Source organism: Monodon monoceros, unplaced genomic scaffold, assembly GCF_005190385.1.
Source record: "Monodon monoceros isolate NGI ecotype Baffin Bay Population unplaced genomic scaffold, NGI_Narwhal_1 Super_Scaffold_21, whole genome shotgun sequence".
Classification (NCBI taxonomy): domain Eukaryota; kingdom Metazoa; phylum Chordata; class Mammalia; order Artiodactyla; family Monodontidae; genus Monodon; species Monodon monoceros.
Window position 1 is genome coordinate 79,322,857 of NW_021703778.1, and position 16,824 is coordinate 79,339,680.

General features: G+C 40.0%; 1 protein-coding gene and 1 non-coding gene across 2 annotated transcripts in view; one reads left to right on the forward strand and one right to left on the reverse strand.

Moving 5' to 3' along the window:
• The window catches only part of CHRNA5 (cholinergic receptor nicotinic alpha 5 subunit), a 60,520-nt gene that overhangs the window by 14,526 nt on the left and 29,170 nt on the right, over positions 1-16,824 (reverse strand). The window lies entirely within an intron of this gene.
• LOC114905319 lies at positions 15,409-15,501 on the forward strand. The gene has a single exon (XR_003796165.1). It is a non-coding gene; the product is annotated as a small nucleolar RNA SNORD116 (small nucleolar RNA).

Genomic DNA, 16,824 nt, shown 5'->3' on the forward strand with positions numbered 1-16,824 from the left:
CAGTGCTACAGAGCTCATCAGTGGCAGAGCTCTGAAGGCCTCCCCTCTACCTTTTGCTCTTTCCACCCTAACATCTTCCACCTTGTGACAACTTTCTAAAAGAGCTTAATATCACATGCTGAGACCTCAAGCCCACACCAGTGTTTGTTCATTCATTCATTCAACAAACATTTAACAGAATGTGCCTTGTATCAGGCACCATGCCAAATGCTGGAAATACACTAGTAATCAAAGACAGCATCCACATTTACAGCCCAGTAGTAAGGACTGGCTCCAAAAATGTGATACTGTATATAAGCTAAATTCTATAGAAACTGAATCAAACTAAAAAATTATATTTTGAAAGTTGCTGTGAGGACTTCCCTGGTGGTGCAGTGGTTAAGAATCCGCCTGACAATTCAGGGGAAAAAGCTTGGGGCCCTGGTCCAAGAAGATCCCACATGCCATGGAGCAACTAAGCCTGTGTGACACAACTACTGAGTCTGCACTCTAGAGTCCACTCTAGAGCCCACAACTACTGAGCTCACATGCCACAACTACTGAAGCGCACACGCCTAGAGCCCGCGCTCCACAACAAGAGAAGCCACCACAATAAGAAGCCCGCGCACCACAACAAAGAGTAGCCCCTGCTCACTGCAACTAGAGAAAGCCCGCGCACAGCAGTGAAGACCCAATGCAGGCAAAAATAAATAAATTTATACATATAAGAAAAAAGTTGTTGTGAATAGTGAACGTGTGCTCATCCTACTCAAAATAAATACTTTAAATCAATCACTTTCAACCTAGGTTCCTTGGAATCCAGGGGCATTTATACTATACTATTCTCATTTATATCATACTGCTCTGCATTATTTTTCAATTACGTCACATTAAGTCTTGGGTCACCAAAGAAACCAATATCCTGGAATGTAGGAATCCTTTCTTTAGTTTGGCATTCCTAAAGTATAATACTTAGTATTGATCACAGTAGTTACTTAAGAGTAGTTTTTCTTCCCTCACTACTTAAAGAGGAAATGAGGGGAGATTGGTTCAAGATGGCAGAGTAGAAGGACGTGCTCTCACTCCCTCCTGCGAGAGCACCAGAATCACAACTAACTGGTGAACAATCATGAACAGGAAGACACTGGAACTCACCAAAAAAGATACCCCACATCCAAAGACAAAGGAGAAGCCACAATGAGACGGCAGGAGGGGCGCAATCACAATAAAATCAAATTCTATAACTGCTGGATGGGTGACTCACAAAATAGAGAACACTTACACCACAGAAGTCCACCCACTGGAGTGAAGGTTCTGAGCCCCATGTCAGGCTTCCCAACCTGGAGGTCCAGCAATGGGAGGAGGAATTCCTAGAGAATCAGACTTTGAAGTCTAGCAGGACTTGATTGCAGGACTTCAACAGGACTGGGGGAAACAGAGACTCCACTCCTGGAGGGCACACACAAAGTAGTGTGCACATCAGGACCCAGGGGAAGGAGCAGTGACCCCATAGGAGACTGAACCAGACCTACCTGCTGGTGTTAGAGGGTCTCCTGCAGGGGTGGGGGGTGGCTGTGGCTCACCGTGAGGACAAGGACACTGGCATCAGAAGTTCTGGGAAATACTCCTTGGCATGAGCCTTCCCAGGGTCTACCATTAGCCCCACCAAAGAGCCTGTGTAGGCTCCAATGTTGGGTCGCCTCAGGCCAAACAACGAACAGGTCGGGAACCCAGCCCCACCCATCAGCAGACAAGCAGATTAAAGATTTACTGAGCTCTGCCCACCAGAGCAACAGCCAGCTCTACCCACCACCAGTCCCTTCCATCAGAAAACTTGCAGAAGTCTCTTAGATAGCCTCATCCACCAGAGGGCAGTCAGCAAAAGCAAAAACAACTACAATCCTGCAGCCTGTAGAACAAAAACCACATTCGCAGAAAAACAGACAATATGAAAACACAGATGGCTATGTACCAGATGAAGGAACAAGACAAAATCCCAGAAAAACAACTAAATGAAGTGGAGATAGGCAACCTTCCAGAAAAAGAATTCAGAATAATGATAGTGAAGATGATCCAGGACCTTGGAAACAGAATGGAGGCAAAGATCGAGAAGATGTGAGAAATGTTCAACAAAGACCTAGAAGAATTAAAGAACAAACAGAGACGAACAATACAATAACTGAAATGAAAAATACACTAGAAGGAATCAATAGCAGAATAACTGAAGGAGAAGAACAGATAAGTGAACTGGGAGACAGAATGATGGAATTCACTGCTGCGGAACAGAATAAAGAAAAAAGAATGAAAAGAAATGAGGACAGCCTAAGAGACCTCTGGGACAACATTAAATGCAACAACATTCACATTATAGGGGTCCCAGAAGGAGAAGAGAAAGAGAAAGGACCCGAGAAAATATTTGAAGAGATCATAGTCGAAAATTTCTCTAACACGGGGAAGGAAATAGCCACCCAAGTCCAGGAAGTGCAAAAAGTCCCATACAGGATAAACCCAAGGAGAAACATGCCGAGACACATAGTAATCAAACTGGCAAAAATTAAAGACAAAGAAAAACTACTGAAAGCAGCAAGGGAAAAACGACAAATAACATGCAAGGGAACTCCCATAAGGTTAACAGCTGATTTCTCAGCAGAAACTCTACAAGCCAGAAGGGAGTGGCAGGATATACTTAAAGTGATGAAAGGGAAGAACCTACAACCAAGATTAGTCTACCAGGAAAGGACCTCATTCAGATTCGATGGAGAAATCAAAAGCTTTACAGACAAGCAAAAGCTAAGAGAATTCGGCACCACCAAAAACTAAGAGAATTCAGCACCACCAAAGCTCTACAACAAATGCTAAAGGAACTTCTCTAAGTGGAAAACAAAAGAGAAGAAAAGGACCTACAAAAACAAACCCAAAAAATTAAGAAACTTGTAATAGGAACATACATATCGATAATTATCTTAAACGTGAATGGATTAAATGCTCCAACCAAAAGACACAGGTTTGCTGAAAGAATACAAAAAAAACACCCATACATATGTTGTCTACAAGAGACCCACTTCAGACCTAGGGACACATACAGACTGAAAACGAAGAGGTGGAAAAAGATATTCCATGCCAATGGAAATCAAAAGAAAGCTGGAGTAGCAATACTCATATCAGATAAAATAGACTTTAAAATAAAGAATGTTACAAGAGACAAGGAAGGACACTAAATAATGATCAAGGGATCACTCCAAGAAGAAGATATAACAATTATAAATATATATGCACCCAACATAGGAGCACCTCAATACATAAGGCAACTGCTAACAACTATAAAAGAGGAAATCGACAGTAACACAATAATAGTGGGGAACTTTAACACCTCATTTACACCAATGGACAGATCATCCAAACAGAAAATTAATAAGGAAACACAAGCTTTAAATGACACAATAGACCAGATAGATTTAGTTGATATTTATAGGACATTCCATCCAAAAACAGCAGATTACACTTTCTTCTCAAGTGCGCATGGAACATTCTCCAGGATAGATCATATCTTGGGTCACAAATCAAGCCTTAGTGAAATTAAGAAAATTGAAATCATATCAAGCAACTTTTCTGACCACAATGCTATGAGATTAGAAATCAATTACAGGGAAAAACCCGTAAAAAACACAAACACATGGAGGCTAAATAATACGTTACTAAATAACCAAGAGATCACTGAAGAAATCAAAGAGGAAATCAACGAATACCTAGAGACAAATGACAATGAAAACACGACAATCTAAAACCTATGGGATGCAGCAAAAGCAGTTCTAAGAGGGAAGTTTATAGCAGTACAATCCTACCTCAAGAAACAACAAACATCTCAAATAAATCATCTAACCTTACACCTAAAGGAACTAGAGAAAGAAGAACAAACAAAACACAAAGTTAGTAGAAGGAAAGAAACCATAAAGATCAGAGCAGAAATAAATGAAATAGAAACAAAGAAAACAATAGCAAAGATCACTAAAACTAAAAGCTGATTCTTTGAGAAAACAAACAAAATTGATAAACCTTTAGCCAGACCCATCAAGAAAAGGAAGGAGAGGACTCAAATCAATAAAACTAGAAATGAAAAAGGAGAAGTTACAACAGACATGGCAGAAATACAAAGCATCCTAAGACAGTACTACAAGCAACTCTATGCCAGTAAAATGGACAACCTGGAAGAAATGGACAAATTCTTAGAAAGATATAACCTTCCAAGACTGAACCAGAAAGAAATAGAAAATATGAACAGACCAATCACAAGTAATGAAATTGAAACTGTGATTAAAAATTTTCCAACAAAGAAAAGTCCAGGACCAGATGGCTTCACAGGTGAATTCTATCAAACATTTAGAGAAGAGTTAACACCCATCCTTCTCAAACTCTTCCAAAAAATTGCAGAGGAAGGAACACTCCCAAACTCATTCTCTGAGGCCACCATCACCCTGATACCACAACCAGACAAAGATACTACAAAAAAAGAAAATTACAGACCAATATCACTGATGAATATAGATGCAAAAATCCTCAACAAAATGCTAGCAAACAGAATTCAATGACACATTAAAAGGTACATATACCATGATCAAGTGGGATTTATCCCAGGGATGCAAGGATTCTTCAGTATATGCAAATCAATCAATGTGAAAAACCATATTAACAAAATGAAGAATAAAAACCATATGATCTGGCTTCCCTGGTGGCGCAGTGGTTAAGAATCTGCCTGCCAATGCAAGGGACACGGGTTCAAGCCCTGGTCCGGGAAGATCCCACATGCCGCGGAGCAGCTAAGCCCGTGTGCCACAACTACTGAGCCTGCGCTCTAGAGCCTGCAAGCCACAACTACTGAGCCCATGCACCACAACTACTGAAGCCTGCGTGCCTAGAGCCTGTGCTCCCAACAAGAGAAGCCACGACAATGAGGAGCCCATGCACCGCAACGAAGAGTAGCCCCTGCTCACAACTAGAGAAAGCCCGCGCACAGCAAGGAAGACCCAACGCAGACAAAAAAAAATTAAAAAATAAAAAAAACAAATTAATTAATTAATTAAAAACTAAAACCATATGATCATCTCAATAAATGCACAAAAAGCTTTTGACAAAATTCAACACCCATTTATGATAAAAACTCTCCAGAAAGTGGGCATAGAGAGAACCTACCTCAACATAATAAAGGCCATATACGACAAACCCATAGCAAACATCATTCTCAATGGTGAAAAACTGAAAGCATTTCCTCTAAGATCAGGAACAAGACAAGGATGTCCACTCTCACCACTATTATGCAACATAGTTTTGGAAGTCCTAGCCTTGGCAATCAGAGAAGAAAAAGAAATAAAAGGAATACAAATAGGAAAAGAAGTAAAACTGTCACTGTCTGCAGATGACATGATACAATACACAGAGAATCCTAAAGATGCCTCCAGAAAACTACTAGACCTAATCAATGAATTTGGTAAAGTTGCAGGATACAAAATTAATGCACAGAAATCTCTTGAATTCCTATACACTAATGATGAAAAATCTGAAAGAGAAATTAAGGAAACACTCCCATTTACCACTGCAACAAAAAGAATAAAATGCCTAGGAATAAACCTACCTCGGAAAACAAAAGACCTGTATGCAGAAAACTATAAGACACTGATGAAAGAAATTAAAGATGATACAAACAGATGGAGAAATATACCATGTTCTTGGATTAGAAGAATCAATAATGTGAAAATGACTATACTACCCAAAGCAATCTACAGATTCAGTGCAATCCCTATCAAATTACCAATGGCATTTTTTACAGAACTAGAACAGAAAAATCTTAAAATTTGTATGGAGACACAAAAGACCCCAAATAGCCAAAGTGGTCTTGAGGGAAAAAAACAGAGCTGGAGGAATCAGACTCCCTGACTTCAGACTATACAACAAAGCTACAGTAATCAAGACAATATGGTACTGGCACAAAAACAGAAATATAGATCCATAGAACAGGATAGAAAGCCCAGAGATAAACCCATGCACCTATGGTCAACTAATCTATGACAAAGGAGGCAAGGATATACAATGGAGAAAAGACAGCCTCTTCAATAAGTGGCGTTGGGAAAACTGGACAAGTACATGTAAAAAAATGAAATTAGAACACTCCCTGGGAACATATGTATATGTATAACTGATTCACTTTGTTATAAAGCAGAAACTAACACACCATTGTAAAGCAATTATACCCCAATAAAGATGTTAAAAAATAAAATAAAGTAAACTCAAAATGGATTAGAGACATAAATGTAAGACCAGACACTATAAAACTCTTAGAGGAAAACATAGGAAGAACACTCTTTGACATAAATGACAGCAAGATCTTTTTTGACCCACCTCCTAGAGTAATGGAAATAAAAACAAAAATAAGTGGGACCTAATGAAACTTAAAAGCTTTTGCACAGCAAAAGGAACTACAAGCAAGACGAAAAGACAACCCTCAGAATGGGAGAAAATATTTGCAAACGAATCAATGGACAAAGGATTAATCTCCAAAATATATAAACAGCTCATGCAGCTCCATATTTAAAAAAGAAACAACCCAAGGCTTCCCTGGTGGTGCAGTGGTTGAGAGTCTGCCTGCCGATGCAGGGGGCGCGGGTTCGTGCCCCAGTCCGGGAAGATCCCACATTCCAGGCAGTGGCTGGGCCCGTGAGCCATAGCCGCTGAGCCTGCGCTTCCGGAGCCTGTGTTCCGCAACGGGAGAGGCCACAACAGTGAGAGGGCCACGTACCGCAAAAAAAAAAAAAAGAAACAACCCAATCCAAAAATGGGCAGAAGACCTAAATAGACATTTCTCCAAAGAAATGTCTTAGCCATACAGATGTCCAAGAAGCACATGAAAAGCTGCTCAACATCACTAATTATTAGAGAAATGCAAATCAAAACTACAATGAGGTATCACCTCACACCAGTTCGAATGGGCATCAGAAAATTTACAAATAACAAATGCTGGAGAGGGTGTGGAGAAAAGGGAACCCTCTTGCACTGTTGGTGGGAATGTAAATTGGTACAGCCACTATGGAGAACAGTATGGAGGTTCCTTAAAAAATTAAAAATAGAATTACCATATGATCCAGCAATCCCACTACTGGGCATATACCCTGAGAAAACCATAATTCAAAAAGACACATGCACCCGAATGTTCAATGCAGCACTATTTACAATAGCCAGAACGTGGAAGCAACCTAAATGCCCATTGACAGATGAACGATTTTAGATGTGGTACATATATACAATGGAATATTACTCAGCCATAAAAAGGAATGAAATTGAGTCATTTGTAGAGCCGTAGATGGATCTAGAGACTGTCATGCAGAGTGAAGTAAATCAGAAAGAGAAAAAAAAATATTGTATATTAACACATGTATGTGGAACCTAGAAAAATGGTACAGATGAACCAGTTTGCAGGGCAGAAATTGAGACACAGATGTAGTGAACAAACGTATAGACACCAAGGGGGGAAAGCGATGGTGGTGGGTGGTGGTGTGATGAATTGGGAGATTGGGATTGACATATATACACTAATATGGATAAAATGGATAACTAATAAGAACCTGCTATATAAAAAAATAAAGAAAATAAAATTCAAAAAAAAAGAGGGAACCAGGAGAAAGTTTTTGCAAATCATACATCTGACAAGGGACTTGTATAATAAAAGAACCAACAACCTAATCAACCCAATTTTAAAATAGGTAAGTTATCTAAAAGAAGAAAGGCTAAGTACATGAAAAGATGTTCAAAACCTTTAGCCATCAGGAAGATGCAAATCAAAACCATGAGATACCACATCATACCCACTAAGATGCCTATAATAAATAACACAGATAATAACGAGTGTTGGTAAAAATATGGAGAAATTGGGACCCTCATACACTGCTAGCGGGGATGTAAAATTGTACTGTTGCTTTGGAAAACAGTCTGGCAGTTCCTAAAAAGTTAAAGGGTGACCAAAGACCTAGCAATTCCACTCCTAGGTACATACTCACGAGAAATGAAAACCGACGTCCATACAAAAACTTGTATATGAATGTTCATAGCAGCATTATTCATAATAGCCAAAAAGTAGAAACAATGCAAATGCCCATCAAATGATAAATGGATAAAACATAGTATATCTAATAGAATATTATTTGGACATAAAAATGAGTGAATTACTGATGCATGCTAGAACCTAGATGAACCTTGAAAACATTATGCTAATAAAAGAAGCCTGTCACAAAAGACCACATATTATATGATTCCATTTACATGAAATATCCAGAATAGGCAAATCTATAGAAACACAAAGCAGATTTTTGATTGCCTAGAGAGGGAGTGCTTTGGGGGTGATATGAAAATGTTCTAAAATCAACTGTGGTGATGGCTGCATGTGAATATAGTAAAATCCACTGAATTATACACTTTCAATATTGAATTGTATCTCAATAAAGCTGTTATTAAAAGAGAACCTCTTTATGACTAATGACTGAGAAATATATGTACAAATATAGTAGTATATCAGAATTGAGAAAATATAACAAACAGTATAGGTATAACCTTCAGAAAAGCTATTTGAACAATTACCCCATAAGTTTTCTTAATAAACATAAAACTTAATGTGCAATGCCACTGCATTTATTTTCCTTATTTCTTTTTGATGTTTTATAACTTTCCCAGGAATAGTCTATTTTTTAAAAATTAAGACTTTGTTCCTCCCAACAAACAAAATCCAGGACCAAACAAGCACTTCACTGGTGAATTCTACCAAACATTTAAAGAAGAACTAATACCAGTCCTTCTCAAACGCTTCCAAAAAATAGGAAGGAACACTTCCAAACTCATTTTACAAGGCAAACACTACCCTGATACCAAAATCAGACAAGGATGCCACAAGAAAAGAAAATAACAGACTAATATCCCTGATGAACATAGATGCAAAAATCCTCAACAAGATATTAGCAAACCAAATTTAACAATACATTTAAACAATCATACACTATGGTCAAGCAGGATTTATTCAAGGGATGCAAGGATGATTCAATATCCAGAAGTCAATCAATGTGATACACATTAACAAAATGAAGGATAAAAATCATATGGTTGACACAGATGGAGAGAACAAATGTATGGACACCAAGACGGGAAAGCGGGGTGTTGGGGGGTGCTGGTGGGATGAATTGGGAGATTGGGATTGACATATATACACTAATATGTATAAAATAAATAACTAATAAGAACCTACTGAATAAAAATATCAACTTAAATTAAATTCAAGAAAAATCATATGGTCATCTCAATAGATGCAGAAAAGCATTTGACAAAATTCGGCATCCATTGATGATTAAAAACTCTCAACAAAGCAGATATAGAGGGTACATACCTCAACATAATAAAGGCCATATACAAGTCCATAGCTAACATCATACTCAATGGTGAAAAGCTGAAAGCTTTTCTTCTAAGATCAGGAACAAGACAAGGATGCCCATTCTCACCACTTTTATTCAACATAGTGTTGGAAATCCTAGCAAGAGCAATTAACAAAGAAAAAGAGATAAAAGGCATCCAAATAGGAGAGGAAGAAGTAAAACTGTCACTATTTGCAGATGACATGATATTATACAAAGAGAAAACCCTAATGACTCCATCAAATAACTTTTAGAATAAAGGAATTCAGTTTAAAGTTGCAGGATACAAAATGAATATACAAAAATCTGTTGCTTTTGTATACACTAATAACAAACTATGAGAAAGAAAAGTTAAGAAAACAATCCCATTTACAGTTGCATCAAAAAGAAAAAGATACCTAGGAATAAATTTAACCAAGGAGGTGACAAACCTGTAGAATGAAAGCCGTAAGACATTGATGAAAGAAATTGAAGAAGACACAAAGGGAGAGATATACTATGCTCATGGATTAGAAGAATTAGTATTGTTAAAATGTCCACACTGCCCAAACCAATGTACAGATTTAATACAATCTCTATCAAAATTCCAATGGCATTTTTCACAGAAATAGAATACACAATCCTAAAATTTGTATGGAAACACCAAAGACTCCAAATAGCCAAAACAATCTTGAGAAAGAACAAAGCTGATGGGATCATGTTCCCTGGTTTCAAACTACATTACAAAGCTATAACAATCAAAACAGTATGGTATTGTCATACAGACACATAGATCAATGGAACAGAATAGAGATCCCACAAATAAACCTACACATATATGGTCAACTGACTTATGATAAAGGAGACAAGAATATACAATGGGTTATAAAATGAATAAGTCACAGGGATGTAATATGCTGCACAGGGAACATAGTCAATACCTTTATATGGTGTGTAATGTATAAAAATATTGAATCAGTACATTGTACACCTGAAACTAATATAATATTGTAAGTCAACTATACTTCAATTTTTAAAATGTATATAGATAGATAGTTATACACAATGGGGAAAGGACAGCCTCTTCAATAAATGGTCCTGGGGAAACTGGACAGACATTTGCAAAAGAAAGAAATTGGACCACTATCTTACACCATACACAAAAATTAACGCAAAATGGATTAAAGACTTGAACATAAGACCTGAAACCATAAAACTAGAGGAAAACATAGTAAGCTCCTTGACATTGGTCTTGGTGATGATTCTTTGGATTTGACACCAAAAGCAAAGCCAACAAAAGTGAAAATAAGCAAGTGGAACTACATCAAACTAAAAAACTTTTACATAGCAAAGAAAACTACCAACAAAATGAAAAGGCAACCTACAGAATGGGAGAAATTATTTGCAAATCATATATCTGATAAGGGGTTAATATCCAAAATATATAAAGAACACATACAATTCAATGGCAAAAAAAACCCCAAACAATCCAATTAAAAAATGGGCAGAGGATCTGAATAAACACTTTTACAAAGAATACATACAGCTGGCCAAGAAGTAAATGAAAAGGTACTGAGAAGCACTGGTGAGGGTGTAGAGAAAAGGGAACCCTTGTGCACTATTGGTGGGAATGTAAATCAGTACAGCCACTATGGAAAACAGTACAGATGTTCCTCAAAAAATTAAAAATATAACTATCACGTGATACAGCAATTCTACTTCAGGGGCTTTACCCAAGGAAAACAAAAACACTAACTTGAAAAGATATTTGTAACCCATGTTCATTGCAGCATTACTTACAATAGCCAAGATATGAAAACAACCTCAGTGTCCACAAATGGATGAATAAAGAAAATGTGATATATATATATATATACACACACACACACATAATATGTGCGTGTGCACATGTACACACACACACAATGGAATGTTATTCAACCATCAAAAAGAAGGAAATCCTGCCATTTGCGACAACATGGATGGACCTTGAGGGCATTATGCTAAGTGAAATAAGTCAGACAGAGAAAGACAAATACTATGTGATCTCACTTATATGTGGAATCTTTAAAAAAAAAATAGGAAAAAAAAAAACAAACCCAGTTCATACAGAGGAACAGGAAGTGGGGGGTGGGAGAAATGGGTGAAGGGGCTCAAAAGGTAAAAAATTCCCGTTATAAAATAAGTCATGGGGGTGTAATGTACAGCATGGTGACTGTAGTTAATAAAACCATGTTACATATTTGAAGGTTGCTAAGAGAGTGAATCTTGAAAGTTCTCATCACAAGAAAAAAATTTGTAACTGTGTATGGTGGCAAATGTTAACCAGACTTACTATGGTGATCATAAACAATTTAAAAAAATAATACCTTTTAGAGCAGTTTGAGGTTCACAGCAAATCTGAGGGGAAGGTACAGAGATTTTTATATGCCCTGCCCCCCCCACATGCATAGCCTCCCCCATTATCAACATCCCCATCAGAGCAGAACATTCCTTGCAACTGATGAACCTACACTGATATATCATTATCACCAAAATCTATAGTTTACATTACACTTGCCTCTTGATGTTATATATTCTATGGGTTTGGACAAATTTATGATGGCATGAACCCATCATTACGGCATCCTACAGTATTTTCACTGCCCTAAAAATCCTCTGTGCTCTGCCTATTCATCTCTCCCCCTTCAACCTCCCGCAATCACTGAATTTTTTACTGTCTCCATGGTTTTGCCTTTAACAGTCTATTTTGATAACTATATTAATAACAGATTATGGTACTTGAATGGTCTGAATGTTTGTTTCTTCCCAAAATTCATGTTGAAATCCTAACCCCCAAAGGTTATGGTATTGGTAGGTAGGGCCTTTGGGAGCTGCTTCAGTCATGAGGGTGGAATCCCCATTAACAGGGCTAGGACCTTATAAAAAGGCTCCAGAGAGCTCCCTAGCACATTCTGCCATAAGAGGACACAACAAGAAGTCTGAGACCTGGAAGAGGGCCCTCATCCAACCACACTGATCCCAGACTTCCAGCCCCCAGAAGTGTGAGAAATCAATTCCTGTTGTGTATAAGCTACTCCGTGTGTGGCATTTTGCTATAGCAGCCCAAATGGACTAAGCCAGCATTTGAGTAATATCAACTGCACACTTTTTTTCTGTGTAAACCTCAACAGTACATTTTTAAAGTGTCAACAGCAAATGTGCGAACATCCTTTATAAGTGAAGAGACTAAAGTTCTGAAAGGTTGTCATTTGCCCAGGATCATACAGCAAAAGGCTGGGAAGCTGACTTGTCACAAGGCTTTGAAGCCAGGTTTGTCACCCAAGTCCATGGTTTTTCCATATCAAGTGATTCCACCTTTATAGGTTAAGTGCCAGTTAATCATAGAACTCTAATTGCAACCCAGATCAATCCTCTTTCCTCTTACTCAGTAGGCTTCTTGAGGTTATGGAAAATGAGAATAGGGGACTCTTTATGCATTTAAATGTTAAGCACTAACATATATAACGATATAGAGAAACATCTTTATTTTTCTTAGTCATATATGTGATCCCTCCCCTGGGAGAGGCCTTCCTGATACCAATGGTCCTAGGATAAAAGAAGAATCCTGCTGCTCTCAAACACTGCTGATAGAAATGTAAAGTGTTACTGCCTTTTGGAAAAGTAATCTTGAAATATTTTAATCTTGCAAAATTTATCAAAAAATAAAAGTATATATTCCCTTGATTCAGCAACCCCACACCTAACTCCCATAGCAATAAAAGCACCAGTACATAAGGACATATGCACAAGAATGTTTACCACAGTAAACACTGTAGCAAAAATCTGGAAACAAAACAAACAATTAGAGTATAACATATCCATTACATGAAATATTATGAAGTCATTAAAAGGCTTACAGGACAAAGGTGCCAGGACCACTCAATGTGGGAAAGAAGAGTTTCTTCAACAAATAGTGTTGGGAAAACTGGTTAGCCACATGCAAAAGAATTAAGTTGGATGCTTACCTAACACCATATACAAAAATCAGCTAAAAATGGATTAAAGACCTAAATTTAAGACCCCAAACCATAAAACTCCAAGAAGAAAACATAGGGGAAAAGCTTCATGATACTGGATTTGGCAATGATTTCTTGGAAATGACACCAAAAGCACAAGCAATACAAACAAAAATAGACAAATGAGACTATATCTAACTTAAAAACTTCTGTGCATCAAAGGATGTAATCAATTTTCTAAACACGTATATACAAAATCTTTATAAATTCACATATTTCTCCAAAAGTGTACAAGCAGTCTCAATTCATTGGGACAAAAATCAATATTTTTGTGCTCCACAGGTGACTGAATGAAGTCTTTGTACAGTTCAGGGAAGCTATGGATAGAAACTGAGCTAGGTTTGAAAAACAATACTGTGTCATGTAAAAACAACAATTCACAGCTGTTGTGGACAGCCACTTGCTCCCTTTCAGGGTTCCAGGTCCCTTTGTATGGCAGAGGTCTTAAATTTGAAGTCTTTCTGTGGTCCTCATGGACAGCGCCTTGGATCTCTGTGAGGTCCTCAGTAGTGTCTCTGTGTCGGAGGAGAGGTGCCAGGATGCATGGGGTGGGGTTGCCGTCATCAAAGTGGACATGCTTGCTGTCTTCCCTGGTGCTCAGTGTCCGTGTGTTTGCATGGCATCTGTGGCTTTCAGTCGGGTCGAGTTGCCCTGTGGGCAGGAGGATGGCACATGTGACAAGGCTGTCGAGCATTTGAGCGTTTCCTTGGGGGTCAGGGCCGCAAGTCCTGCCAGCTGGAGAGCTGGCCGGAACATGGCCGGGAAGGTGGCCTAGTTTCTGCTGTGGGGTTTGACCCTGGGTCATGGTTGCTGAAGACCACTGCTTCCCATGGTCGGTGTCCCTGCGGGTCCCCAGAAGATGATCTGGCCTAGTTGGCCTGAAGTGGCACCTGGGCTGAATTCCTTTGGCCCCTTGAGAGGAAGACAGGCTGCATCTTGCCTGTAGCCAGCTGCAGGGTGGTGTCAGCCTGCCCATGGGAGGCTCCCTTGTTCCTGGAAGCGCTGGCAGTGGCCCCAAGTGCACATCAGATGTGCTAGTAGCTGGCAGGGTCTCCAGGTCCACATAGATGTCACATCCACGGCCGGGAGGCTGGTCCCTCAAGTCTATGTGCTTTGGTCAGAAGGCGGGGCTGCTGGAGAGTGGGAGCCCATGGCTATTTCAACAGCCCATCGGGGTCAAAGTTCGCATGCGGCCTCTTGAAGGCGGCTGGGGTCTTTCTCCATTCAGTAGGAGGGTCTGAGGCCAGGGCTCTGTGTATAAGGTGTGGCTTTTACTGTTCAAGGCACTGCAGAGGAGCAAAGGGACACACAGAGACCAAGACGCAGATACAGAGGCACACACAGAAACCCGCAAGCATGTCCACGTGCGCAATCACAGACGCACGCATGCGCACACACATACACCCTCTCACGCGCAGGCCCACCTACGTGCCTACCTTCCTGCAGTTGTGCTGTCAGACATGCATTCAGTTCTCCTAAGTGATAGAGGTACTTGGGAAGCAGGTGCAGGGCTCACGCCCAGGTAAATGTTTGCATTAATCGTGTTTTCTGAGAACCAGGGTCCAATTCTGAAGCCTGTGTGATTTCTGTCTACTTCTCAGGTGCACTTGCTGGGCAAGGCTGGCTGTCGGTGAGGACAAGAAGACCTTCGCGTGGTCTGAGGACTGGAGGTGGTAGGGAGACCTGGAAGAAGTGAGGTAGGCCCAGGGTGCCGAGCGTGGCTGTGGATACCTCAGGACAGTAGGCCTTCAAGCACCCCAAGATGTGCCACTGGATATTAGGGTTTCCTCAGACGGGCCCAGTGGCTGCAAGCATGGATTGACTGTTCCTCTTGCTGAGTGGCCTGGGGGCTGTGGATTCCCCAGGCTGTTGGGGTACTTGGGGGTCACTGGCTCCTCAGCGGAGCCACGCGGCCTGCCCTGTCGGGTTCTGCAGCGTCCCAGCACGTGCTCGGATTGATGATGACTCCCTTGTATGCATTCCTTGGAAAATCTGAACAAAATGAGGGAGAACACTCTACCGTTTCCTCATCGAAACTGAGGTCCAAAAAATAAAAACAACAATTCACAGTTGAACTGAAACACTGTGAATGCGTTAATACCTGCCATAAAACAACAATTTATCTAATACAGTATTAACCTGCTTGTCATGTAACACAATGTTCATTGCAGCACTATTTACAATAGCCAGGATATGGAAGCAACCTAACTGTCCATCAACAGATGAATGGATAAAGAAGATGTGGCACATATATACAATGGCATATTACTCAGCCATAAAAAGAAATGAAATTGAGTTATTTGTAGTGAGGGGGATGGACTTAGAGTCTGTCATACACAGTGAAGTCATAAAGAGAAAAATGAATATCATATGCTAACACATATATATGGAATCTAAAAAAAAATGGTTCTGAAGAATCTAGGGGCAGGACAGGAATAAAGACACAGACGTAGAGAATGGACTTGAGGACAGGGGGAGGGGGAAGGGTAAGCTGGGACGAAATGAGAGAGTGGCATGGACATATATACACTACCAAATGTAAAACAGATAGCTAGTGGGAAGCAGCCACATAGCACAGGGAGATCAGCTCGGTGCTTTGTGACCACCTAGAGGGGTGGGACAGGGAGGGTGGGAGGGAGAGGCAAGAGGGAGGGGATATGGGGATATATGTATACGTATAGCTGATTCACTTTGTTATACAACAGAAACAAACACAACAATGTAAAGCAATCATACTCCAATAAAGATGTTAAAAAAAAATTAACCTATTCGCTAAACAGGCTTTGATTTATAAGATGCATATATTTCCAAAACTGTTCAACATCTCTACTTATAAATTAATTCACAGGATTCATATAGTTGCTTTTTAGTTTCAAAAGGGTGTTAGCAAAAATAATACGAGGAGACCTTCAAGATGGCAGAGGAGTAAGACGTGGAGATCACGTTCCTCTCCACAAATACATCAGAAATACATCTACATGTGGAACAACTCCTACAAAACACCTACTGAACACTGGCAGAAGACCTCAGACTTCCCAAAAAGCAAGAAACTCCCCATGTACCTGGGTAGGGCTAAAGAAAAAAGAGACAAAAGAATAGGGACGGGACCTGCACCAGTGGGAGGGAGCTGTGAAGGAGGAAAGGTTTCCACACACTAGGAAGCCCCTTCACTGGTGGAGATGGCGAGTGGGCGGGGTGGGGGAAGCTTTGGAGCCACGGAGGAGAACACAGCAACAGGGGTGCGGAGGGCAAAGTGGAGAGATTCCCACACAGAGGATTGGTGCCGACCAGCACTCACCAGCCCAAGAGGCTTGTCTGCTCACCTGCCAGGGCGGGTGGGGGCTGGGAACTGAGGCTCCGGCTTCGGA